Source organism: Cetorhinus maximus, chromosome 9 (assembly GCF_964194155.1).
Source record: "Cetorhinus maximus chromosome 9, sCetMax3.hap1.1, whole genome shotgun sequence".
NCBI lineage: Eukaryota > Metazoa > Chordata > Chondrichthyes > Lamniformes > Cetorhinidae > Cetorhinus > Cetorhinus maximus.
The window spans coordinates 117,095,395-117,120,027 of NC_135887.1; the positions used below are offsets into that span (position 1 = coordinate 117,095,395).

General features: G+C 46.6%; 1 protein-coding gene across 1 annotated transcript in view; it reads right to left on the reverse strand.

Annotated features, from left to right (window-relative positions):
• The window catches only part of LOC144684249 (doublecortin domain-containing protein 1-like), a 337,405-nt gene extending 331,680 nt beyond the window's left edge, over window positions 1–5,725 (reverse strand). The window contains exon 1 of the mRNA XM_078547886.1: window positions 5,544–5,725. The gene's annotated coding sequence lies outside the window, so the exon portion shown is untranslated. The remainder of the gene's footprint in view (window positions 1–5,543) is intronic.
• Between the last annotated feature and the right edge of the window lie 18,908 nt (window positions 5,726–24,633).

A 24,633-nucleotide genomic window follows, 5' to 3' on the forward strand; every position in this document is an offset into this window, starting at 1 on the left:
GTCAGGTCACTTACAGAAACAATAAGGTTGGTTTATTGGAAATAAGAAGTTCATGCAGTTGTAGATGGAACACTCTTCTGTGTTTAGACTACTACCTTACTGTTAACAATATTACATCCTTTATTTCAGATTTCCACCATCCCACAGTATATTGCTTTTAACATTTCACCTGACCTGGAAACATTTGTCATCAACATTGGTGCCCAAAAGTGACGTGGTGGGAGGGAGGTTGTGCAGGAGTGGGAAGGTACAAAATTAAAAACATAAAACACAATAATGTTTTTTATATACATACAGTCATAATTTTCTATTCTTGCCCCTTATAACCAGCTTGAATTGTCATTGCCAAATGCTAGAAAGGTCGAACTTTGATTAAACATTTTCATGCATTTCATGTAGCCTTGAAGAGTGCACAGCATTGCCAACAGCATTGAGTCTGACTGCAGCACCCACCCCCAGTGCTTGTGACCTTGTTGGGATCCCTGCGGGCTGCTTTTCAGGCATATGCCAGTCATCAATGTCCAGTTGAATCAGTCAGGTCACAGTAGAATTGGTCCAGGTAACAGGTTACTGTGTCTGCCTTCCAATGAAGTCAGAGACAATACAACAAGAACTTTAAAAGATTTATGTCTGGCTACTTATTTTGGAGTCTTTGATTTCATGTCCAAAGAACTTTACACACATCCTTCAAATAAAATAATTTACATCAGCAAAAAGAATTGTATTCAATTGCTGGAAATCCAGTATATCCATAAATTTATTATAGATGCATTGACAATGTCTCCCTGGTTCTATCATTAAAAATGTAATTCCAAGAGAGGTGTCCATGAATGACTAATATTTGACTTGGTAATGCTCTAAAATCATAGCTAATTGTTTTTCTTAATCCCAAGTAACACCAAAATTTTAAATTGCAGGCAACTCCAGGTCTGGCATCCAGAACTGTGAATAATGATCTATGGTCCCAAAATGAGAGACACTTGCTGGTGAACCTTTGAACTGAAACCCCTATCTTCTGGCTCTAAGCCCCACTGATTTGGCATCAACAGTCTGCCAACAATGGCAAAGATTTAGAAATTCCTCCACACAGGTAGGAAAACAGAAGGTGCTTTATATTTGATGCTAGCTTAGGTTGGATCAAAAGAGAACTGTGTACGGGTGTCAGCTCTGCAAGTTTACATCACTAGATTCAACTTACTTACTGCAGTGGTCTATAGATCTACCACTAGGACATGAGAACTGGATATATCAATGTGCAATGTATGTATGCTGTTTTCCTGCAATTGAAACTAATCAAGCACCAAATGTAAAATGCCCTAAGTTGCTTTTCTAAAGTACGTGGGTAATACTCTGCTTCAAAGTGTCAGTTGTGGCTCAGTGGTGGCACTCTCATCTTTACGTCAGAAGATTGTATGCTCAAGAGCCACTCCAGAGACTTGAGCAAAGAATCTAGGCTGACGGTTCCAGTGCAAATCTGTTGGAGGTACGATCTTTTGGATGAGACTTTAAACTGGGGCCTCATTTGCTTTCTCAGGTGGGTGAAAAGGATCCCATGCCCCTATTTCGAATTGGAGCAGGGGAGTTCTCCCTGATGTTCCAGTCAAAATTTATCCTTCAACCAACACCACTAAAACAGATAATCCGATCATTATCTCATTGATGTTTGTAGGATCTTGCCTTGTGAAACTTGGCTACCATGTTTCCTCCATTAAAGCAATGACAACACTTCAAAGCTACTTGGATAAAAACAAAAAACTGCGGATGCTGGAAATCCAAAACAAAAACAGAATCAGAAATACCTGCAAAAACTCAGCAGGTCTGGCAGCATCGGCGGAGAAGAGCACAGTTGACGTTTCGAGTCCTCATGACCCTTCAACAGAACTCTGTTGAACTTTGAGTTCAACTTTGAGTGGAATCGTCCGGTCCTGATGGCCCCCATGGCGGGCACGGTTGGGGGGGGTCAATTTAGGGTGCAGGGCAGAAATCGGTTTCACACCGGTGCGAAAGCACAGCAGGGCCAGCTGATGGTGTCTGCCATGGCAGAATGTGAATCCCACTGGAGGCCGGCGTGAACCCAGTTTGCATCCTGGGATGGGAAGCAAAGTAAGGCCCAACTGGGATCATCCCCCCCCCCATACCCGATTTACCATTAAGCCGGCAGGAAAACACGCCGGCCCAGAACACGTCTGGACAAGTGAGACATGCAGAAGTCAGGAATCACCTGATTTAGGGCCTTGCTCAGATCACGGACATCCGAGGAGAAGAAGATGCTGGAGCCCTACAGTTACCCTGGATGCTGGGTGGATTTTCATGGACATGGCTCCACCGCGAAGCAGTTCAAGGAAGGTGGGAGGTCTCTGTTGATGCTTTGGGTCTGCTTTGGAACATCACAGTCTTGGCCATGGGCTGCTACGGCTGATCAGCAAAGTGGGAGAGACAGAAAGGTCTAGCTGTAAGTGGAGCAGGAAGGTTTACTGGGGTGGGGCAGGAGAGGGAAGTCTAGATGTGACTGGGAGAGGAAGGTGTACTGGGGTGGGGACGGTGAGGTTGTAGGGGGGAGGGGAGACAAAGGTATGAGGGGGGAGGTTGTTGGAGGGGGACAAAGTGTCAGGGGTGGAGTGAGGTTGGGAGGGGCGGATGAAGGTGTCAGGGGGATTGAGGTTGGGAGGGGAGAGGGAGCATGGGGGGGGAGGAGAGTAAAACGGGGGGAAATGCAGCAAGTAGGGAAGTAGGTGTAAGGGGGGAGGAAGGTGTAAGGGAGGGAGTTCAGAGGGTGGAAGGTGTCTGGGGGTGAGGAAGGAGGTCGGAGAGAGGAAGGTGTCCAGGGAAAGGAGGGAGTAACGGTGGGTGAGGGAGTAAGGGGGGCTGATGTCCAGGCGAACGTGCAAGGGAGGGTCTGTGGAGTCAGTGACTGCCTCCTGGGGAGTGAACTGAGGGTGGGAATGGTAGGGGGGAATGGTGAGTGTGAGAGAAGGCAGAGGTAGCAGAAGTGTGGGAGGGTGAGGGTGTGTCGGTAGGAGTACAAGGTACAACAAAGGTGGTTGGCCTGGGGGTGGGAAGGAGCCAGTTGGGGAGGATAGTGTGTTTGAAGGTGAGATTTTCAGGAAGGTAGGGAACCTAGACATCCTAGAGTGACAAGTTTTCGGGTTGGTAGGTGATGGTGGGGATGTGGAAAGTGATGCCAGGAGGTGTCAACAGTGATAAGGGAAAGGACATGGGTGGCTGGGGGAGGGGAAAGGACAGAGGAGCTGACAATAACCTTGACCACAACCATGGTTGTCATAATCAAAAGCCTCATGTTGGACAGGCACAGATGGTGCATGGGAGTGCAATAAGTGGGTGGGCGGAGATGCAGGTCAGCTCAGATGGACAACTGAAAGAGAACCCCAGCAGGCAACATTGAAAATGCTCGGGACAGTGAGATGAGTGTGATGGATGAAGGCTCCGTGTGTGCGGGAGAGTGCTTGCATGAGGCTCCGAAAGGCCCGGCCACACACACACACACACACACACACACACTTCTCCCTCCAGAATCACTTGTGATCTGGCTGCGTGCAGCTGATATGTTAGGGGGGGGAATGCAGTAGGAGGACTCACGAAGCCTGTCAATGAAGCTGAGAGACACCATTACACATTATCCAGTGAAAGTGAATATATTTTCAGATTATAAAATGACAAAATGTATTCAACCGTGCAGCCAATTGTGATCAGGATTTCGTAACTTTCCTTGGCCTACCACTTCATGTGGGTGCTTGTTATGACCAATGCAGTTGGTAAAGTGGGGCTATTTAAAAATCCCAGAGGGAAACTTTAAACAACTGTCATAACCTATAATTTTAAGTGTTATGTTTGAGATGCGACTCTAAATTCAGGAATCAGACCACCAGTTCTTGAGGTTTTACATTAAACTAAATGAAACATTTTATTAATTTACACAGGTTAAAATATATACACATGGCTACAAATTACTACTATCATAACTTTTAACAAATTCCCAAACTAATCTCCATTAAGGCAACAGCAACCCATAGACTTAACCAAACACCTGGCAAAGCATTTTCACCTTACGAATTCAAAACTTGTGGAGCAAGTTGGAGGCTTGCAGCTGCCTTTTGATCTCACATTGCCTCTGCTCTGCACACCCGAAAACTACTGAAGTTATACCTACCACCATTGATTGAATTCAAATTCTCATTGTCTCACCAGCCTCTTTGAACTTCACCTTTTAACAATGAAACCCCTTTCATAGTACCAATTTTATTAGTAATATTGGCTTGGTAGCTGCTAGATAGGTGTCAGTATTCACCCTACTCCTTGAATGCTCTATTCAAAAAATGCAAATGCATGCTATCTCTGTTACATATCAAAACTAGTACATATCAAAGCACCCAGGCTAGCTGGCTTTAATCCAGTTAAGACACACCCACCAGACTAAACCTCTATTTTAAAAGAAAAGTATTTTCCAAAATATGATATACATTAATAGCTTCATGACAGTGCTGCCCTGACATCCGCAGGTGGGATAAGGTTTCCAAAAGCAAATAAAAATAAAAATAAAAACTTTTAATTTTTCATTAATAACATATCCCTGCTCACGTGACAGAGCCACGTGAGGGGACATGTTTCATTACAATTTTTTTTTCAAATCTCTTCATCTCCCTGAGGCAGCTCCATGCCTAACTTACGAGCATTCGCAAAGCTCGCGCTCGGCCCAGCTCGCACTCCCCACCCACCTCCTGCACAGGCAGCGCTCAGCACTGCCACTCACATTTCACGCTGGGCAGGCCTTAATTGACCCGCCATCATGAAATCGCGGTCCAGTGACGATCGCAGGCGGCAGTCAGCTTCCTGACCGCCCCCCATCTGCCCCCGCCGTGCACCCCCGCCAAAGGCAAAATTCTGCCCCTGGTCAATAGTTATCCCTCAATCGACATCACAAAAACAGGTCATGATCACATTGCTGTTTGTGGGAGTTTGCTGTCCGCAAATTCTCTGTTGTGTTTCCTACATTACAACAGTAAGTGCACTGCCAGGAAGTACTTCAATTGGCTGTAAACCACTTTGAGTGGTCATAAAAAGCACTACATAAATGCAAGTCCTTCTTTCTTTGCTGTGTTGTGTCAGAGCCATGCATGCACGGCGGGCTCCCACTGAATGCAGTGGCACATTCGGGTCAGCATTTACTAGGATGCATTGCAATTAATTCAGAACGTAAGGAAATATAACTATTTTATTGTGGCTTATTGCTTCCCTGTTTTTTTTATTTGCAACCCTCCTTTCAGGTCAGGGAACAAAAATCCATCTAGCATTCCAATTGGCTATCCCAGCACTTATCATTCTAATGGCCACTACTGAAAATAAAATTACGGATGTTAGATCACAACTTATTATTTATTTATTGAATTTACTAATAAGTTATTTATGCTTGACTACAACTGCATTATTTCCCCAAGTATTTTTTCAAGCTTTTTTTTTTATCTGATCAAGAAACCCACCCTCTACCAAAACCAATTGAATAATAGTTCAATGCACTAAATTATTACCTTGGCAAACGCTGTGAAGATGAGGGAAATTTACTGATCTCTTTAATATATTCTTGCACTAAAGCATCTTCTAGACTGCTGCATTGCGATCTCAGAGAATCAGTATATGGCACACTGCCTCTGGCTGTGGTCGCAGATGTTTTGCTGCTAGATGTGCTTGCACTCTTTGGCCTCTGATTTTTACCCATCTCGTGTCTAGAAGGGAAGAAAGAGAGTTGACATACTCCAAAGACATTGCTAGAAGTGATAAAACAGACACACGGAACAGTGAGACCAAATATGAACCTGATGATTTGGCACCTTCATTCATGTTCATTATGGGATGGTTTAACAAGCGCTGGTTTCAATATTTAGCTCAGACCCTGAGTCAAAATAATTTGAAGAAAAACTGCCAGCCATTCTGTTTAAAAAGAAAATTTTGGAAGCATGTTGCAAACTCATCATTTCGAACCCTGTAAGATCTGTTTTTATGTTTAGAATTTCATGCCAACATTACAGATTTCCACATTTTCAATTTTTAAAAATCTGAACTAGCTTTTTTTCATTATTCATTCATGAGATGTGGGCATCGATGGTAAGGCCAGCATTTATTACCCATCACTAATTGTCCTTGAGAAGGTGATAGTGAGCCATCTTCTTGAACCTCTGCAATCCATGTGGTGTAGATACTCCCACAATGTTGCTGGTTCCAGGATTTTGACCCAGTGACGATGAAGGAACAGCAACATATTTCCAAGTCAGGATGGTGTGTGACTTGGAAGGGAAGTTGCAGGTGGTGGTGTTCCCATGTACCCACTGCCCTTGTCCTTCTGGGTGGTAAAGGTTGCGGGTTTGGGAGGTACTGTTGAAGAAGCCTTGGACAGTTGCTGCAGTGCATCTTATTGAAGGTATACAATGTAGCCATGTGCGTTGGTGGTGGAGGGACAGAATGTTTAAGGTGATAAATGGGCTGCCAATAAAGCGGGCTGCGTTGTTTTAATCGGTGTCGAGTTTTTTGAGTGATGTTGGAGCTTCACTCATCCAGGCAAGTGAATAGCATCTTAATTGTATATATTAAGGTTAGGTGTCTGGAGGTGGGGGGCAGTCATGGGTTACTTTTGCACATATAAAGAGACACTGATCATGTGGTCTCCTCTACATTGGAGAGACCAAACGCAAACTGGGCGACCGCTTTGCAGAACACCTGCGGTCTGTCCGCAAGAAAGACCCAAACCTCCCTGTCGCTTGCCATTTTAACACTCCACCCTGCTCGCTTGCCCACATGTCTGTCCTTGGCTTGCTGCATTGTTCCAGTGAAGCCCAACGCAAACTGGAGGAACAGCACCTCATCTTCTGACTAGGCACTTTACAGCCTTCCGGGCTGAATATTGAATTCAACAACTTTAGATCTTAAACTCCCCCTCCCCCCATCCCCACCCCGTTTCTCCCCCCTCCCTTTTTTTCAATAATTTATATAGATTCTTCTTTTCCCACCTATTTCCATTATTTTTAAATCTAAAACTAAAACTTTGTTAGTCTTTCCACCCCACCCCCACTAGAGCTGTACCTTGAGTATCCTGCCTTCCATTCTTAATTAGCACTTTTCTTAGATAATATCACCACCTTCAACACCTCTTTGATCCTTTTGTCTGTGACATCTTTTGATTATCTGCTCCTATCACTGCTTGCTTGTCCCCATAACCACCCCACCCTCAACTTCTCTCTCCCCCCGCCCCCCCACCTTAGACCAGCTTATATTTCACCTCTCTCCTAACTATACTCAGTTCTGCCGAAGGGTCGTGAGGACTCGAAACGTTAACTGATTTCTTCTCCACCGATGCTGCCAGACCTGCTGAGTTTTTCCAGGTAATTCTGTTTTTGTACTGATCATGTGCCCCTGTCAGACACAGCCCAACTGGTGACAAAAAAAATCTTGGTCGCTTACTTAAAGCCAAATAAAAAGAAAGTTGCAGCACTTTGTGTACGAAAAAATGACCGTGTGTTTAATTAAAGTGTCTGCTTAAGGACGGTCAGTGGGGTCGTGCCGGAAAGGTGGGCTACTTTGCACTTGCTGATCTGTCCACCATGTTGCTTTACAGGCCCGCTGGCTCCCTGGCTGATCTATGTGGGGTTCAACTATTAAAAGAGTATAAAGTGACACTTACTGACACTGGTGTTGTGGGTTGTAGAGTTAGGAACTATACATTTATAACGTCTCGCTTTGAGAATAAATCTAAAACTCAGTAAAGATTGACTTCTGGTCTCCTCTTTCACCAAGTGGCTATAAGAAGTGTAGCATATCTCATTCCATCATTCTTGTGACTTGTGTCTTGAGATGGTAGAAAGGTTTTGGGAAGCTAGAAGCTGGGTCACTCGCCACAGAATACCTGTCCTTGTAGGGCACAGTATTTATGTGTCTGGTCCAGTTAAATTTCTGGTCAATGGTCACCCTCGCAGTGTTGATGATAGGGCATTTGATGATGCTATTGTCAAGGAGAGGTGGTTAGGCTTGTTACAGAGAATAATTGCCTGACACTTGTGTGGCACAGTTGGTGCATGTCACTTATCAGCCGAATTCAGAAGTCGTCCAGGTCTTGCTACATGCAATCATGGACAGTGTGATTATCTGAGGAGTTGCAAATGGTACTGAACACTGTGTAATCATCAGTGAACATCCTTATTTCTGACCTTATGATGGAGGGAAGATCATTGTTACAGCAGCTGAATGCAGTTAGGCCTGGGACACTAGTTCTGAGGAACTCCTGCAGTGATGGGGCTGAGATGATTGGCCTTCAACAACCACAGCTACCTTCCTTGGTGCTAGGTATGACTCCAACCAGTGCAAAGATTTTCCCGATTCCCATTGACTTCAATTTTATTAGGGCTTCTTGTTGCCACACTCAGTCGAGTGCTGCCTTGATGTCAAGGACTGTCACTCTCACCTCACCACCATGTTTACACCAAGACTGTAATGAGATCTGGAACTGAGCGGTCCTAGCAGAACCCAAACTGTTAGCAAACGTGTAAGTTAAACCATCTAACAAGTATCCAAAATATCAAGTAATATAAAAATTGATTTCCTTTTGACAAGAAAAATTCAGATCTTCTTTCTAACCATGAGTCCAGTTTCAAAATTCAGGGAGAGATTTTACACACTAGTGTTGCTGAACCAGAGTTTCTCACAGCAGGGGCACAAATCTCCATCATGGATGAAGAGGGCTTAGCCATGGAGTGAAAAGTGTGCAATATATGCAGAAATTGCCACACCAATTCCAAGTATGCGAAGGGAGTACTAATTGTATAACAATATTAATGGCTCCTATAATTCATGTAATTTTACTTGAATTTGAATTTTAAGATAGGTCGATAACAAATGAGAATTTTAAATCATATAATATAGCCCTATCATACCATTGGATTTCTTATGACAGTACAGTGCCAGCTATTGCTCAGTAGGTAACACTCTGGCCTTTACATCAGAGGTTGTGGGTCTTTCTCATAATCTAGAGTAACACTCCAGTTCAGTACAGAGGGAGCACTGCACTGCAGGAGGTGCCATTTCTCAAATGTGACATTAAAATGAGTCCCCATGTGCTTTCTCAGCTGGACGTAAAAGTGTCCTGGGCAATAGTTATTCCTTAATCAACATATCTAAAGAAAACTGATTATCTGGTCATTATTACATTACTGTATGTGGGATCTTGCTGTGTGCAAATTGACCTCTGTGTTTCCTATATTGGCAACAGTGATTGATTGTAAAGCATTTTGAGGCAATCTGAGGTCATGAAAGGTGCTATATAAACCATAGAAAAGTTACACTGCAGAAAGAGGCCATTCAGCCCACCATGACTGTGCTGGCCAAAAATAGATAAAAGAAACTAGCCGCTCATTTTAATGCCATTTTCCAACGCCTGGTCCATAGCTTTGTGGGTTGCAGCACCTTCAGATGCAGATCCAGGTAGCTATTAAATGAGTTGAGCATTTCAGCCTCAACCACCAACTTAAACAGTGAATTCCTGACGCCTAACACCCTCTGGTTGAAAAAGATTTTCTTCATGTCCCCTCTAATCCTTCTACCAATCACCTTAAATTTATGCCCCCTGGTAATTGACCCCTCAAGTAGGGAAAACAAATCTCTCCTGTCTACCCTATCTAGGCCCCTCATAATTGTATACACCTCAATTAGATCACCCTTTAGCCTCCTCTGTTCTAAGGAAAACAACCTTAGCCTATCCAATCGCTCCTCATAACTGCAATTTTCAAGCCCTGGCAACATTCTTGAAAATCTCCTCTGCATTCTGTCCAGAGCAATTATGTTCTTCCTGTAATGTGGTGACCAGAACGGTATACAAAATTCTAGCTATGGCCTAAACAGTGTTTTATACAGTTCCATCATTACACCCCTGTTCTTGTATTCAATACCTTGCCTAATAAAGGAAAGGATTCCATATGCTTTCTTGAACACATTGCTCACTTGTCCTGCCACCTTCAAGGTCCTGTAGACATGCACTTCAAGGTCTCTCACTTCCTCAACACCTCTTAATAACTTCCTGTTATTTGAGTATTCGCTTGCTTTGTTTGCCCTCCCCAAATGCATTACCTCACACTTTACCAGGTTGAATTTCATTTGCCACTTCTCCACCCATTCAACCAAACCATTGATATCATTCTGGAGTTGACAGCTATCCTCTTCACTATCAACCACCCTGCCAATTTTTGTGTCATCTGCAAATTTCCCAATCATGCCTTCCACAAACTGCAAGGGCCCCAACACTGAGTCCTGTGGGACACCACTGGAAACCGTTTTCCATTTGCAAAAACATCCATCGACCCTTTGTTTCCTGTCACTGAGCCAATTTTGGATCCAAATTGCCACTTTCCCCTATATCCCATGAGATCTCGCTTTCCTGACCTGTCTGCCACGTGGGACCTTGCCAAATGCCTTACTGAAATCCAAATAGAAAGCATCCATTGTACTATCCTCATCAATCCTCCTTGCTACTTCCTCAAAAATTATATTAAGTTAGTAAGACACAATCTTCCCCTAACAAAACCATGCTGACTATCCCTGATCAATCCCTGCTTTTCTAAGTGACAGTTTACCCTGTCTCTCAGGATTGTTTCCAATAATTCACCCACCACCGAAGTCAGACCGACCGGCCTATAATTTTCTGGCCCATCCCTCGCACTTTTTAAAATAATGGTACAACATTCGCAGACCTCTACTCCTCTGGGACCTCGCTTGTATCTAGTAAGGATTGGAAAATGATCCTCAGAGCATCCGTTATTTCCTCCCAGGTTTCTTTCAACAGCCTGGGATACAGTCCACCTGGCCCTGGTTATTTACCCACCTTCAAGGATGCCAGTCTCTCCAGTACTTCCTCCCTCACTACATTTATTGTATCTAATATTTCACACTTCTCTTTAACTAGAATGTCTGCATCATCCCTTTCCTTAGTGAAGAAAAAGGCAAAGTACTCATTGAGAACCCTGCCCACATCTTCTGCATCAACACACAAGTTACCATGTGCATCTCTGATAGACCGTACATTTTTCTTAGTTATTCTCTTGCTCTAAATGTATTGGTAAGACATCATTGGATTTTCTTCGATTTTACCTGCCAATATTTTTTCGTATCCTCTCTTTGCTTTCCTAATTTCCACTTATACTTCACCCCTGTACTTTCTATACTCCTCTAGGCTTTCTACAGTATTGTCTTTTGAGACTGCCAAAAGCTTTCTTTTTCTGCTTTTTCTTGGCTTGTATACTTCTGGATAACCAGGAGGCTCTAGATTTGGCAGTACTACCCTTTTTGTGGGGACATGTCTACACTGTGCCTGTAGAATCTCACCTTTGAATGCCTCCCACTGCTTTGATACAGTTTTTCCTGTATCCAGTCCACTCTCGCCAGCTCACCTCTCAGCTCAGTAAAATTTGTCTTCCCCCAATTTAGAAATTTTACTCCTGTTCCATCTTTGTCCTTTTCCATAATGATGCTAAATCTAACTGTATTATAGTCACTATCTCCAAAATGGTCCCCCACTGTTACTTCAACCACTTCCTAAGACTAAATATAGAATTGCACCCCCTCTTGTTGGACTGGTTACGTGCTGGCTAAAAAAGTTCTCTTGAATGCAGTTCAAGAATTTTGTGTCCACTGTGCCCTTCACACTGTTCCTATCCCAATTGATGTTAGGGTAGTTGATGTCCCCAGCGATTACTACCCTATTGTTTTTGCACTCAGAAATCTGTCTACATATTTGCTCTTCCAACTCCCTTCCACTACTTGGGGGTCTATAGTACACTCCTAACAGAGTGGCTGCCCCTTTTTTATTTCTGAGTTCAACCCATGTGGTTTCATTTGATGCTTCATTTAGTACCTCACAGCTGTAAATGATTCTTTAACCAGTTTATACCCCCACCTTTCTTATTCTCCCTCCCTATCCTGCCTGAAAACTCTATATCCAGGGACATTGAGCAGCCATTTTTTCCCCTCCTTAAGCCAAGTTTCCATTATAGTGATGATAGCATGCTGCCATGTGTCTATCTGTACCATCAGCTCATCAGCTTTACTTACTATGCTTCTTGTATTTCCATATATACCTGTTAACTCTGCCAAATTCCTGTGCTGTACACTTTTTAACCTGTGCTGTTTCTGCCTTTCAGAGTCACTCATTAATTCTCCATCTCCTATTCCCTGCTCTGAATTTGCCCTTGGGTTCCTATCCCCTGCCAGTCTAGTTTAAACCCCACTCCCAACAGCACTAGCAAATCTCCCTGCGAGGATATTCATCCCAGTCCTGTTCAGGTGTAGACTGTCCAGCTTGTACAGGTCCCACCTTCCCCAGAACCAGTCCCAATGCCCCAGAAATCTGATGTCCTCCCTCCTAAACAAGCTTTCCAGCCACATGTTTATTGGCTCAATTCTCCTACTTTGATACTCGCTTGCACGTGGGACTGGGAGCAATCCTGAGATTACTGTTTTAGAGGTCCTGCTTTTCAATCTCCTCCCCAGCTTCCTAAGGTTTGTATTCAGGACCTCATCCCCTTTCCTAGCTAAGTCATTGGTACCAACGTGGACCACAACCTCTGGCTGATCACCCTCCCCCAGAAGAATGTCCTGCAGCTGCTCCGTGACATCCTTGACCCTGGCACCAGGCAGCATACCATCCTGGAATCACACCTGTCTGTTCCCCTAGCTAACAAATCCCCTATTACTACTGTTCTTCCCCACTTCTTTCTCCTCTCCTGTATAGCAAAGCTGCCTGTGGTGCCACAAACTTGGCTCTGACTGCACTCCTCCGAGGAACCAATGCCCTCACTGGTATCCAAAACAGAAAACTGACGGGTGAGCAGGACCCCAGACACTACCTGCCTAATTTTCTTGGGTCGCCCCGTGGTCACCCATTTCCTTTTTGCATCCAGGTTCCTAAGCTGCGGTGTGACCATCTCTCTGAACGTGCTATACATGTAGCTCTCAGCCTCACGGATGCACCACAGTGATTCCAGCCATCGCTTGAGCTCCGAAACCCAGAGCTCAAAGTTCTGCAGCTGGTGACACTTCCTGCACATGTTGTCCTCTAGGACTCTTTAACATCCACACCTTCCCACATATTACAAGACACGCATTCCACATGACCGAGCTATCCTGCCAGGGCTTCAACTTACTTCCTTTGCGTTAACTTTTACTTTGGTTTATTTATGCAACTTTATTTTACCTGGCCTTAACTTAAATTTATTTCCCTCTTGTTTGTGTTTCTTACTTAAATGTAAGTAGCCCCTTTTAAAAATAATGTGTTTCTCTAATTTTCAGCTACTTGATGACACTCCCTAACAGCAGTTTCTCACCAACCACTGAACTTATGTTTCTTCTGTGATCTTAGGTGCTACTGACTGCCTGTCCCAGGGTCCTCCTCTCATATTCTTCTCTAGGTGCTGCTGACTGCCTGTCCCAGGGTCCTCCTAAGCACTTTCCTCTAGGTACTACTGACTGCCTGTCCCAGGGTCCTCCTCTCGCACTCTCCTCTAGGTGCTGCTGACTGTTTGACCCAAGATCCTCCTCTCGTACTCTCCTCTAGGTGCTGCTGACTGTTTGTCCCAGGATCCTCCTCTCGCACCCTCCTCTGGGTGCTGCTGACTGTCTGTCCCAGGGTCCTCCTCTCGCACTCTCCTCTACGTGCTTTTTTTTTTTTTATGACAATTGGCATCATCAGACTTTTAATTTCAGCTTTTTATTGGATTCAAATTTCACCATCTTCCATGATGGGATTCGAACCCTGGTCCCCAGAGAATTACCCTGGGTCTCTGGAATATTAGTCCAGTGATAATACCACTATGCCATCTACGTGCTACTGACTGCCTGTCCCAGGGTCCTCCTCTCGCACTCTCCTCTAAGTGCTGCTGACTGCCTGTCCCAGGGTCCTCCTCTCGCACTCTCCTCTAGGTGCTGCTGACTGCTTGACCCAAGATCCTCCTCTCATACTCTCCTCTAGATACTGCTGACTGTTTGTCCCAGGATCCTCCTCTCGCACCCTCCTCTGGGTGCTGCTGACTGTCTGTCCCAGGGTCCTCCTCGCACATCCTCCTCTTGGTACTACTGACTGCCTGCCCCAGGGTCCTCCTCTCACATCCTCCTCTAGGTGCTGCTGACTGCCTGTCCCAGGGTCCTCCTCTCGCACTCTCCTCTAGGTGCTGCTGACTGTCTGTCCCAGGGTCCTCCTCTCGCACTCTCCTCTATGTGCTACTGACTGCCTGTCCCAGGGTCCTCCTCTCGCACTCTCCTCTAGGTGCTGCTGACTTTTTTTTTGTAAAAATATACTTTATTCATAAAATATCTTCAATCACATTCAAAACCATTTCAAAAACAACATTACAAGGGTACAATCCAGGTTAAACTTTTACAAAATGTATCACCAGGTGCATCAGTACAAACAATATTACAATCATTTACAGCCTTTCATTTTGATCTGTACAGCCCGAGGGGCTCTAAACAGTTCCCAGTCTCTCGGTGCGCTGTGGTAGAAAGGTCTTAGACAGCGACCCTTCCCCATTGCGCCTTTGCGGCAGCTGCCCCAAGCTTTAGTGCGTCCCTCAGCACGTAGTCCTGGACTTTGGATTGTGCCAGTCCGCAACAATCGGTCGGGGACAACTCTTTGCGCTGGAAGACCAACAAGTTTCGGGCAGACCAAAGCGCCTCTTTCACCGAGTTGATGATCCTCCAGCTGCAGTCGATGTTTGTCTCGGTGTGTGTCCCTGGGAACAGCCCGTAGAGCACAGAGTCCTGTGTCACAGAACTGCTCGGGATGAACCTCGACAGCAACCACTGCATCTCTCTCCAGACTTTCTTTGCAAAGGCACAATCCACAAGGAGGTGAACAACGGTCTCTTCCCCACCACAGCCACCTCGAGGGCAACGTGCAGAGGGGGTGAGCCTCCTGGCGTGTAGGAAGGATCTGACGGGGAGGACCTTTCTCACCACCAGCCAAGCTACGTCTTGGTGCTTGTTGGAAAGTTCTGGCGATGAGGCATTCTGCCAAATGACTTTGACAGTCTGCTCGGGGAACCATCCCACAGGGTCCACCCTCTCCTTTTCCCTCAGGGCCTCTAGGACGTTACGTGCTGACCACTGCCTGATGGACTTGTGGTCAAAGGTGTTTTTCTGCATAAATTTTTCCACCAGGGACAGGTGGTACGGCACGGTCCAACTACTTGGAGCGTTCCGCGGCAGCGTGGCCAGACCCATCCTTCGCAACACCGGGGACAGGTAGAACCTCAGCACGTAGTGACACTTGGTGTTTGCGTACTGAGGGTCTACGCACCGCTTGATGCAGCCGCACACAAAGGTGGCCATCAGTATGAGGGCGATGTTGGGCACGTTTTTTCCCCCTTTATCTAGAGGCTTGTACATCGCGTCCCTGCGGACACGATCCATTTTCGACCTCCAGATAAAGCGGAAGATGGCTCGAGTGATCGCCGTCGCGCAGGAGTCTGGAATGGGCCAGACCTGCGCCACGTACAGCAACAGCGAGAGTACCTCACACCTGATGACCAGGTTCTTTCCCGCAATGGAGAGGGAGCGTCGCTCCCACATGCCCAGTTTCCTTTTCACCATAGCCACTCGCTCCTTCCAGTTTCTAACGCATGCCCCGGTCCCTCCGAACCATATCCCCAGCACCTTCAGGCCGTCAGCCCTGACAGTGAAGGGGACAAAGGATCGGTCGGCCCAGTTCCCAAAGAACATGGCCTCGCTCTTCCCACGATTTACCTTGGCTCCCGAGGCCAGTTCGAACTGGTCGCAGATGTGCATCAGTCTGCGCACCGACAGCGGATCCGAGCAGAAGACGGCGACGTCGTCCATGTACAGGGAGGCTTTTACCTGAGTGCCTCCACTGCCTGGGATCGTCACTCCTCCTATGCCCGGATCCTTCCTGATGGACTCGGCAAAGGGTTCTATGCAACACACGAAAAGGACAGGCGAGAGAGGACAGCCCTGCCTGACTCCAGATTTAATCGGAAAGCTATCTGTTTCCCACCCATTGATTGAGACTGCGCTACTGATGTTAGTGTAGAGCAGTTGGATCCAATTTCGAATTCCCTCCCCAAACCCCATTTTGGAGAGCACATCCCCCATGTAGGTGTGCGATATTCTGTCAAAGGCCTTCTCCTGATCCAAGCTGATGAGGCAGGTATCCACACCCCTGTCCTGTACATAGGCAATCGTATCCCTGAGCAGCGCCAGGCTGTCAGAGATCTTCCTGCCTGGCACAGAGCAGGTCTGGTCAGGGTGAATCACCAATTCCAGAGCGGATTTGACCCGGTTGGCGATGACCTTGGACAGAATCTTATAGTCCACATTCAACAGTGAAATGGGTCGCCAATTTCTAATTTCCTTCCTTTCCCCCTTGTGCTTGTAGATGAGGGTGATGATGCCTTTCCTCATGGATTCTGACATACTACCGGCCAGGAGCATACTCTCGTACACTCCTAGCAGGTCTGGGCCGATCAAGTCCCACAGAGCCGAATACAACTCCGCCGGCAAGCCGTCGCTTCCGGGGGTTTTACTCTTCTCGAAGGACTCGAGGGCCTTAGTCAGTTCATCAGGAGTTAGCGGTTTGTCCAGGCTCTCCCGCGTACTGTGGTCTAAGACCTCCGTGATAGAGGACAGGAAGGACTGGGAGGCCGTGCTGTCCGTGGGCTTCACGTCATACAATCCGGCATAAAAGGATTTGCTGATCCTCAGAATGTCGGACCGTGATGACTTTACTGAGCCGTCTTCTTCCTTCAGGCTGCTGATCACAGAGCGCTCTCTGTGTACCTTTTGGAAGAAGAAACGTGAGCACGTCTCATCCTGCTCCACGGAGCGGACTCTGGAACGGAAGATGATCTTGGAGGCCTCCGAGGCAAAGTGCGAGGCTTGCTGGCCCTTCACCTCTTGGAGCTCCTCCTTGACATCGACCCCCATCGACTGCAGCCGGAGCAGATTCTGCATCTTTTTCTGGAGTCGGGACATTTCCCTCTGTTCCTTTCTAGCTTTCTGGGTGCCTTTGAGGATGAAAAACCTCTTGACGCTTCCCTTGATCGCTTCCCACCAGTGTGTCAGGGACTCAAAGAGGGGTTTCACGGTTCTCCAACCTTTGTAATCCCTCTTGAGCTCCTCAATGTTCTCTGGGGTCAGCAGTTGCACATTTAGCTTCCATGCCCCCCTGCCCACCCTCAGGTCCTTCTCCAAGTGGCAGTCCGCCAGTAGGAGGCAGTGGTCAGAGAAGAACACCGGCTTGACCTCGGTGGATCTGACTGTGAATGCACGGGACACAAACAGGAAGTCTATCCTGGAACGAATGGACCCGTCTGGCCGCGACCAGGTGTATCTACGCTGCGCTCCGTCTGCAGGGTTGCTGAAGACGTCGTGCAGCTTGGCATCCTTAACTGTTTCCATCAGGGATCTGGACGTAGCGTCCAATCTGCTGCCGGCCCTGCCGGATCGTCCAGCCGCATCGATGATGCAGTTGAAGTCACCGCCCAGAATGACCGGCCTGGAGGTCGCCAGCAGCAGTGGGAGCTGCTGAAAAACCTCCAGCCGCTCAGCCCCTTGTGCCGGGCCATACACGTTAATTAACCGGAGTGGAGCGTTCTTGTACATTACGTCTGCTACGAGGAGTCGCCCGCCCACCACCTCCTTAACCTCGGAGACGGTGAAGTTGCCTCCCCGCAGCAGAATACCCAGGCCGGAGGAACGAGAGTCGTTTCCGCCCGACCAGATCGATGGCCCGTGGGACCACCATCGTGACCATTGCCTGTAGGAGCTGAGGTGCGGTATCGCACACTCCTGCAGAAACAACAGGTCAGCTTTGACCTTGGCTAGGTAGTCCAAGGTCGCAACACATCGCGTAGTAGATTTAATGCTACGCACATTTATGGATACAATCTTTAAACCCATTTTAAAGCATTTATTCTCCTACCAAACCCACTGTCTCTGAGAGTCCCAGACCTTTAGTCTGCTCCTTCATACCCGTAGTGAGCTCAAATTCCTTCACTTTGGATGGGCTGAGGTAGATCTCCTTGGCCGTGTTCTGCTCCGGTGGCATCTGGAGGTTCACGTAGAGAGCGGGTTTTGAGATGACCTTTGCTGGAGAAGCTTCTCCAAAACTCACCCCCTCTGGGGTGTTGCTGTTCCCGGCTTCCTGGAGCTGGGGTGCGATGATTGCCTCACTGCTCCCAGATTCCAGGGGCTGTGGTGCACTGGCCTCCTCAGGTTGCAGGCAAAGTTGGGGTGCGCTGGTCTCCTTGTTGTCTCCAATTTTCTGGAGCTAGGGTGTCTCGTCCTCCAACGCCCTGGAGCTTTGCCGCCTCTTCTGTCGGTGCCGCTCTGGCACTTCATCATCCGAAGAGCTGCTGCCCTTGTCATCCGTGTCGGATGGGAGACGCCTCTTGCCGCTTCTCTGGGAAACGCCTTTGCTTCTTCTTCGCTCCCTCTTACTTTTCTTGTTCTTCACCGTCCGCCACTCCCCCTGCTGCTTTTCCACTGCTGCCTCCTCCTCCATTGATTCGCTGTCCTGAGGACTGGGAGGTTCAGGGGGTAGTGCTGTTGATTGGCTCTCTGTTGCCTCAATCTCTTTCTCCACCTTGTCTCTCTCTGTGTCCTCCTTTGTCCCGTTGAGCTCCCTGGGGGCCTTGGTGGTTGGAGTGACACGAAACATTTCTTCTGCTTCCCCCTGGTCGGCTTTGGCTGCCTGTGCGTAAGTACGGCAGCGTTTGGGGCAGGTCCTGTAGAGGTGACTTGCCTCGCCACACAGGTTGCAGCACTTGGCCTGTTTGCAGACTTTTGTCTGGTGCCCTTCCTGTTTGCAGATCTTGCAGAGGGAGGCGCTGCAGTTGGCCGCCATATGACCAGCCTTGCCGCATGAGCGACAATGCTTGGGTTGCCCAGCGTAGACCAGGTAGCCACGGTTTCCCCCGATAGCGAAACTGGAGGGAGGGTGGAAAATGGCTCCCTTACCATCGGTCTTTAGCGTGACCTTAAACAGGCGTTTGCCTGTCCAGATCCCCAAGTCGTCTCGAATCTCGGTGCCGCTCCCCACCTTATCGAAGTACCTGGTGAGGAAGGTGACCACGTCGGCAACAGGGACGAAGGGGTTGTACACATGCACCATCACCACACGTTCCCGTTGCAACGGCAGAGAAAAGTGCGGCTCCGCCGTCAGGATCTTCATCTCCGGCAGGTCTCTCTTCTCCTCGAACACCTCAGGAGCCGGACGCAGTCTGCCACCCGCTTGAACGTCACGTCAAAATAACCACCTTTGCGGGAGTCATGCAGGGTGAAGATCTCCGGAGCTTGGAAGCCGCACGCCTTCAACAGGATCCTCCTGGTGAAGAAGCCCCGATCCATAGGTGATCCTCCTTCGCTGTGGTTCACCGTGACTCGGACGGTGATAGGTAGCCCACGGTATGGATTTGGATTGCGATTGGTTATCGCCCTTCCATCCCGACCTTGCCTTGGCAGGACCATGGTGTCGCCCCTGCAACACTTGATCTTAGCCAAAAGGCCGAAGAGCTGCTTTTTTTTTTGTAAAAATATACTTTATTCATAAATTATCTTCAATCACATTCAAAACCATTTCAAAAACAACATTACAAGGGTACAATCCAGGTTAAACTTTTACAAAATGTATCACCAGGTGCATCAGTACAAACAATATTACAATCATTTACAGCCTTTCATTTTGATCTGTACAGCCCGAGGGGCTCTAAACAGTTCCCAGTCTCTCGGTGCGCTGTGGTAGAAAGGTCTTAGACAGCGACCCTTCCCCATTGCGCCTTTGCGGCAGCTGCCCCAAGCTTTAGTGCGTCCCTCAGCACGTAGTCCTGGACTTTGGATTGTGCCAGTCCGCAACAATCGGTCGGGGACAACTCTTTGTGCTGGAAGACCAACAAGTTTCGGGCAGACCAAAGCGCGTCTTTCACCGAGTTGATGATCCTCCAGCTGCAGTTGATGTTTGTCTCGGTGTGTGTCCCTGGGAACAGCCCGTAGAGCACAGAGTCCTGTGTCACAGAACTGCTCGGGATGAACCTCGACAGCAACCACTGCATCGTGTCGGATGGGAGACGCTTCTTGCCGCTGCTGACTGCCTGTCCCAGGGTCCTCCTCTCGCACTCTCCTCTAGGTGCTGCTGACTGCCTGTCCCAGGGTCCTCCTCTCGCACTCTCCTCTAGGTGCTACTGACTGCCTGTCCCAGGGTCCTCCTCTCGCACTCTCCTCCAAGTTCTTTCTTTTTTTCAATCATCATAGGGTACATTATTTTATAATGACATAAGTATTATACCATGTAATTTTTATTTTAATTCATTCTTGGAATATAGCCAATACTGACAAGTTTTCCTCATCCTCAGGTTCTTTTGAGAAGATGGTGATGAGCCTTCTTCTTGACCGCTGCAGGCCATATGGTTAAGATACTCCCATGGTGTTGCTAGGTAGGGAGCACCTTTAACCCAGTGATGATGAGAAAACTGTGAAGACAGGATGGTGTGTGACTTGGAGATGATGTTCCCATTCACCTGTTGCCTCTGTCCATTAAGGTGGTGAAGGGTACAGGTTCAGGAGGTGCTGTTGAAGAAACCCTGGTTACTTACTGCAGTGTATACTGTAAATAGTACACATTGCAGCTATACTGCCATTATGTTTTTCTGGAGATTCAGGCCGGTGGATGAAATCCTGATTGAGTGATCTACTTTGTTTTGAGTGGTGTCAAGCTTCTTGAGTGTTGTTGCAGCTACACCCATCCAGTCAATTGAAATTTATTCCATCACACTTCTGACTTGATCCTTGTAGGCAGTGGAGAGGCTTTGGGGAATTGGGTTGTGAGCCTAACCACTGTAGAATATCTAGCCTCTGACCTGCTCAAGCAGCTGTATCATTTATATGACCCAGTTGCGTTTCCAGTTCATGGTGGCTCCCAGGATATTGATGGTGAGGGACCCAGTGATGTTAAAACTATTGAATATCAAGAGGAGGTGATTAGGCCTTTGTAGTAATTATGGTTTTATTTAGTGTGTAATGTACCTTTAAGAATAATACGTGCTAGGCATGGTCACATGATCTGTAGTAGCCAGTAGAAGAGTAGTGCAGTGTACCTCAGCAGTCAGTGTAGAGATAGAGTTGAAGTTAAAAGCACATGTGAAGCTGCTGCTGAGTATATTGTAAATAAATTTAAGTTTTCCGCCCAGAGGTGTCTGCAGATCAACTCCACCATTATTAGCACAACAGCCTTCTAGATGGAGATGCTGATTGCCTGACATTTAACTGACAAGTTCCATTCGTGTGACGCATCAGCTTAAGCATGGGCTCGCTGCATGTGGGCATAGACTGCTTCATTATCTGAGGAATTGCCAATGGAGCTGAACACTGCAATTGTCAGTGAGCAGACCCACATCTGTCTTTATGTTGGAGGGATGGTTATGACGGATTAAGATGATTGAGTCTAGGACACTACCTTGAGGAATTCCAGCAGTGATGTGTCAAGACTGAAATGAATGAACTCCAACAGTGTTTTGATTGCAGCTGATATTACTACTGCAAAAGTAAGATCCTTGGGTGGAACCTGGCATGATAGATCCTAACTTTTATTTTTTGTTTAGAAACATGGAGGATGGCTACTGAACAGAGTCACAAAAGAATAAAACATTTATTAAACAAGAAAAAGATTAACTATGTTACACTGCTTCTTCACCCACAACCATACCTTTATAGATATATACAGATTCGTAAGGATAACACAAGGTACAAAATCTATCGTATACCCTAATGTTCACAGTAAGTATACAGCTCACGTAAACCAATAGGTGATCTGTGGTCGGACACACCACACTCCAAGATCAAGTGACAGATGCCACCCAAAGCAGATGGTATGGACCTCTCACTAACTCTGCACCCCCCCACCCCCGCCCCACCCTCAGACACTCGTCACACTGTGAGCCAAATGGTCTCACGGAAACTCTGTCTTTCACACGGGGGTTTCCAACCTCTACTCTCAAAGAACTGACCTAGGAATCTTCCCCCAAACATCATTTTCTCTCGGACATCTTCAACAAGGATCCAGCCGAGTTTTGATATCTCCTCCCGATGTTCCTCTCCCCTGGATTGCCACGGTATTCAAGCTTCACTTTCCACGCAATCTCTCAGATATTCAGCCATGCCAACAGAACACCGCTGCTTCACAGGCCCGTAGTAAGGGGTCAGCAACCTTTGTCTGTCCTCGGGTCTTCTGGCTTCTCGCAATCCCACTTTGTTCCAAGTCTGCTCCCTGCAGCTCTGTTTTTTAAATGAAGCCTTTTCCTCTGCTCCTCACTCTTAACTTCACTTAACAGGATCTTTTTCAGATTCATGTTCTTTTCCTTCGACTAGAAGGTCTTCTTGGCCCACTCGCTGGTTCTGGGACCTTTCTTCTTTGTTCTTAGAACTCTCTGTCTTCACCCCTGTGGCATCTAAAGACCAACTGAACTAAAGCTGCTTTCTGTTTCTACCTGTCTCTCTGTGGGTCTCTCTCTCTCTCTCTCTCTGGAGCTCTGTTGCTAGGCAAGAGCACTGTTTTTTCTACTTGTGTTTGTTTTAACTCCCTAAACTACTAACCCCCTTGGTAACCCAGTTCTTCATTCACTTCAAGAGTTGTAAAACTTCATTAAAAATGCAGGTATACAAACAAGGCTTATAGACTTCTTCGCTCCATTTCACAGAACCTCTAAAATTAAACCAAACCCAGGATTCACCTTTCTCAATACACAAATTAGAAATATAAATTAAACTTAAAGCTCAATCTTGTCCCTTACACCCATAAATACAAATATAAATCACTTTAACTTATCTCTAGTTCCTGACACTAACTATAACCATCCACCTTTGTGCCCACTGTGACTCCAGTTTCCTCCAGATCCCCATTGAATTCAGTTTTACTAGGGTTTCCTGGTACTATACTCAGTTGAATCTTGCCTTGGTACCAATGGCCGTCATTCTCATTTCACCTCAGGAAATTGCCTTGTGTCCAGGTTGATACCAAGGCTGCAATGAGGTCTGGAACTGAGTGGTGCTGGCGGAACCCAAACTGAGCATCAGTGAACAAGTTATTGGTGAGAAAGTGTCACTTAATAGTGATGGTGATGACTGCTTCTATAACTTTGCTGATGATTGAGGGTAGGCTGATCATTGACTGGTCTGAATTCGTCCTGCTTTTTACATTATACAGAGTGCATAATTCCGCTGCCAAGATAAATCCGTGTCCTTTTTAGGTCAAACTATAGTAAGTAAGCGCTGCTTTAAGTCTCAAGTCAATGAGAATTTAATTATTACTTGCGAAAGGAATTTTGCAGATTGGAAAATGTTTATGAGTTCCAAGCTCCAAGTCAGAAGCATCAGGCACTCGACTACTTCTGGGTACAGCGATCTCCATTCTCAAATTTTTTATCTCTACTTCCATTAAGCAGAGCATCCTGGCAAAATTTTCACTTAAATGTCAGCAAGTTATTTGCCTATAGAAAGGCATGATAGCAAACTCAGATCTTCTCCTCATCCTGGTTGATGCTTTGCCTCTCAAGCCCAATTGCAATGCCTCAACTGCTGTCCCGCTGAGATCAGTTAACTCAATATAACTCAGTGCTACATTGAATATGCTTGTTTAAATTGAGCCAAAATCCACTGATCTGACGCGAGAAATGATTGCTTACACATTTTCTTTCAAGATATTTTTATTCATTTACCGATTAACTACTGAAGTTCAGGCTAGGGAGGTAAGGCAAAAGTTTTGGAGACAACAACAATAACAACAACATTTATTTATGTAGTGATTTAATGTAGTAAAGTATCCCAAAGCACTTTGCAGGGGCATTATCAAGCAAAGTTTTGACACTGAGCCACATATTGGTGCAGATGATCACCAAAGAAGTAGATTTTAGGGACTGTCTTAAAGGAGGAAAGAGAGGTAGTGAAGTAAAGGTTTAGGGAGGGAATTGCAGAGCTTAGGTCCTTAGCAGCTGACAACATGGTCACCAATGTTGGAGCGATTCTTAAGTGACCAGAATTGGAGAAGCATAGATATCATGGAGGATTGCGGGGCTGGAGGCGATAATGGAGGTAGGGAAGAGCAAGGACATGGAGGGATTTGAAAACAAGGATGAGAATTTTAAAATCAGGGCATTGTTTAACCAGCCAATGTAGGTCAGCATGCACAGAGTGAAAAAGGACATGACCAGCAAAGCTTTGGATGGCTTCAAGTTTACAAAGGATAGGATGTGGGAGGCCGGCCAGGAATTCATTGGAATAGTCAAGTTTAGAGGTAACTAAGGCATGGGTGAGGGTTTCAGCAGCAGATGAGTTGAGGCTGTGATGGAGTCAGGCGATGTTATTGAAGTGGAAATTGGTGGTCTTTGAGTAGGCATGGATATATGCTCATAAGCTCATCTCTGGGTCAAATGGCCAAGACTACAAATGGTCTGGTTCAGATCTGGACAGATGTGTTTATGGATTGACCATAGGTTTCTGTGGAAGGATAGGTCAAATGTGTTGAATGGCTGTCCTCATGTTTGTGACCTTCAGAGACCCCGGGATATTACTGGTGGGGGCAGGGGG